General features: G+C 45.1%; 1 pseudogene; it reads left to right on the top strand.

Annotated features, from left to right (window-relative positions):
• Positions 1–2,076: 2,076 nt before the first annotated feature.
• LOC136389248 (putative olfactory receptor 7A2) lies at positions 2,077–3,047 on the top strand (annotated as a pseudogene).
• The last annotated feature ends 469 nt before the right edge of the window (positions 3,048–3,516 follow it).

The raw sequence follows: 3,516 nt of genomic DNA, 5'->3' as shown, positions 1-3,516 counted from the left end.
ATGAGGATATTAACACTTATAATGTTGTACACCTGAAACTTATATAATGTCATAAACCAATGTTACCGCGTTTAAAATTAAATGGCAAAAATACCCATGTAGGTTATATAAAAAAATACAATTGAAAAAATAAAATGGTTCAGATGGCCTGCAAATTCAAACAGGTAGTACGTGGCAGAGAAATGGAATAATTGGTCATTTAATTCCAAAAGCTTTGCATGTATGATTATTTAGAAACGGTCTCCATTTCATCTTAAACACCACCACCCCTACTCTATTGCATGTTGTAGTTATGGATATAGATTGTGGGTTTGTTTCTTTTGCTTATTTTTCTTGAGAGATGTTCAATCTGTATGGTGTCTTGATGATGTAAAATATCACACTTTCTCTTCTTGCACAGATTGCTTTTTGCTGTTCCATTAGTTATTCTGGGCATTGGGGGGATAGTCCTGGGGTTGGAATTCTGCTCAGAGCCCAGAAGCTGTGCCTCATCATTGTCGATCTGGGAACACCTGATCTTTCCCCCACAGGTCCACTCTTTCCTCTGTTGTTTAAGCAATTTTTTTTTTGTATTTTTCTGAAGCTGGAAACGGGGAGAGACAGTCAGACTCCCACATGCGCCCGACCGGGATCCACCCGGCACACCCACCAGGGGCGATGCTCTGCCCCTCCGGGGGGTCGCTCTGCCGTGACCAGAGCCACTCTAGCACCTGAGGCAGAGGCCAAGGAGCCATCCCCAGAGCCCGGGCCATCTTTGCTCCAATGGAGCCTTGGCTGCGGGAGGGGAAGAGAGAGACAGAGAGGAAGGAGGGGGTGAGGGGTGGAGAAGCAAATGGGCGCTTCTCCTATGTGCCCTGGCCGGGAATCGAACCCGGGTCCCCCGCATGCCAGGCCGACTCTCTACCGCTGAGCCAACCGGCCAGGGCTGTTTAAGCAATTTTTAAGTTGCTTTAAGCATAGGACACAAATGGCCATATGAAAATGGAGTCCCATGTTTACATGTCCATGGGAGGGTTAACAACTGGGATTTAGCACTATGTCTATATTATTCAGGGACAAGATAATTGGATGTTGACAGCATGTCTGGTATCATTTCTTTTCTAATTATTGTGATGGGCTGAGAAGAGCCTGATGAGAACATGGCCTTAGGAAGTCACAGTGCATGTGTACGTGTATGAGTGTGTGTGTGAGTGTGTGTGTGGTTGGCCAGTTTGACCTGAGCCCACATACTCCAAAATGTGCCCCTTAATATACAGATACCAGAATATTAACCAGCACATGAAAACAAAAGAAGGATGCATTACTATTTACAAGATTTGGAAACAAGCTAATAAAGTACACAGAACAACATATGAACAAGGGATTCCCTGTGTCTTCCAGTTTGAGCAGCAGCTGGGAGGCACCTGAGCCCCCCACAGTCTCCGACCCCTCCCAGTGCTGCGTCCTCTAGCTTATTCCTCCCCATGCCACCATGCCGGTCTCGTGAGAGTCCTGCACATCTAAAACAATGTCCTCTCAGGGCTTTTGCACTGACTCCCCACAGATTCAGAAATAACACTGTCTCCCACTCTGTCCTCCTTGAGGTCTCTGTTCAAACGTCACCTTGTTTGCAGGGCTCCCTGACCTTCCAATAAGAATAACACCCCCCCCCATTTACTCTCTTCTATGCCTACTTTCTTTTTCTTAGTCTGACACCATCTCACATGCTGTGTGATATATATATTGTATGTATTCCTTCCCATCATTATATTGTAGGGACTTGGTTTCTCAGCAGCCTATACCCTTTTCCCTAGAGATAGTCAGGACTCAACATGTAGTCCTCAATTGCCTGCAAGCATTTCTCATCTAAACTGTGTCATCCAGGACTTCTTAGGGGGAGAGGTCTGAGGGAGACAGGAATTTCTAATCAGAAATGTCATGGGAGGAGTGTCTTAAAGAGGAGAATTCACACAAAAAATAGATATTGATCACTTTACTGCAAAACGTAATTGTAGCATGTCAACTATGCTACTGATAGTCGTTTGTATAAACACTAATCATGCTATTCTTTTCTTTCCTACTAGTTACTTTCACCACATGGTACAAGGCAATGATACCTCAATTTCAGACTTTCTTCTCCTGGGACTGTCAGAGGCACCAGAACTGCAGCCCCTCGCATTCGGGCTCTTCCTGTCCATGTACCTGATCACTGTGTTGGGGAACCTGCTCATCATCCTGGCCGTCAGCTCAGACTCCCACCTCCACACGCCCATGTACTTCTTCCTCTGCAACCTGTCCCTGGTGGACACCTGCTCCACCTCCACCACCGTCCCGAAGATGCTGCTGAACATGCAGACTCAGAGCAGAGTCATAGCCTATGAAGGCTGCATCACCCAGATGTACTTTTTTCTATTTTTTGCAGAGTTGGATGACTTTATTCTGACTGCGATGGCCTATGACTGCTTTGTAGCCATTTGTCACCCCCTGCAGTATACAGTGATCATGAGCCACAGTCTCTGCAGACTGCTGCTTCTGATATCTTGGATCATCTGTAACTTGAATTCCTTGTTACAATGCTTAGTGGTGTTGCAGCTGTCCTTCTGTGCAGACTTGGAAATCCCCCACTTTTTCTGTGAACTCAATCAGATGGTCCAACTTGCCTGTTCTGACACTTTTCTTAGTAATATTGTGAATATTTTGTAACTGTAGTACTAGGTGGTGGTCCTCTCCCTGGGATCCTTTACTCTTATTCTAAAATTGTGTCTTCCATATGTGCAATCCTATCAACTCAGGGGAAGTATATATAAAGCATTTTCCACCTGTGTGTCTCACCTCTCAATTGTCTCCTTATTTTATGGTTCAAGTTTAGGAGTGTACCTCAGCTCTGCTGCTACCCACAGCTCACACTCAAGTGCAACAGCCTCAGTGATGTATGCCATGGTCACACCCATGCTGAACCCTTCATCTACAGTCTCAGGAACAAAGACATAAAGAGGGTGCTGAAAAGATTCTTTGGGATGGCAGGTAAAAATGGGACAATCATCCTGAGGCTGGAAAAGTGTCCTTGATTTCTTGGCTTTAAGACTCAAAACTGGAAATTGAGATTCTTTCATCAGACTGTGAGTACTAGAACTTGCTCCTTTTACTTCCCTTTTGGAATTTCCTTTGTTTGCTTCAACTTCTCTATTTGATTTACACCAAGGCAGATTTAATCCTTTTTTTCTTTTCTTTTCTTTTTTTTACAGAGACAGAGAGAGAGTTAGAGAGAGGGATAGACAGGGATAGACAGACAGGAACGGAGATATGAGAAGCATCAATCATTAGTTTTTCATTGCGCATTGCGGCACCTTAGTTGTTCATTGATTGCTTTCTCATATGTGCCTTGACCATGGGCCTTCAGCAGACTGAGTAACACCTTGCTGGAGCCAGCAACCTTAGGTCCAAGCTGGTGAGCTTTTGCTCAAACCAAATGAGACCGTGCTCAAGCTGACAACCTCGAGGTCTCGAACCTGTGTCCTCAGCATCCCAGTCCGACGC

This window comes from Saccopteryx leptura, chromosome 1 (assembly GCF_036850995.1).
Source record: "Saccopteryx leptura isolate mSacLep1 chromosome 1, mSacLep1_pri_phased_curated, whole genome shotgun sequence".
Classification (NCBI taxonomy): domain Eukaryota; kingdom Metazoa; phylum Chordata; class Mammalia; order Chiroptera; family Emballonuridae; genus Saccopteryx; species Saccopteryx leptura.
This window is presented reverse-complemented; position numbering and strand designations above follow the sequence as displayed.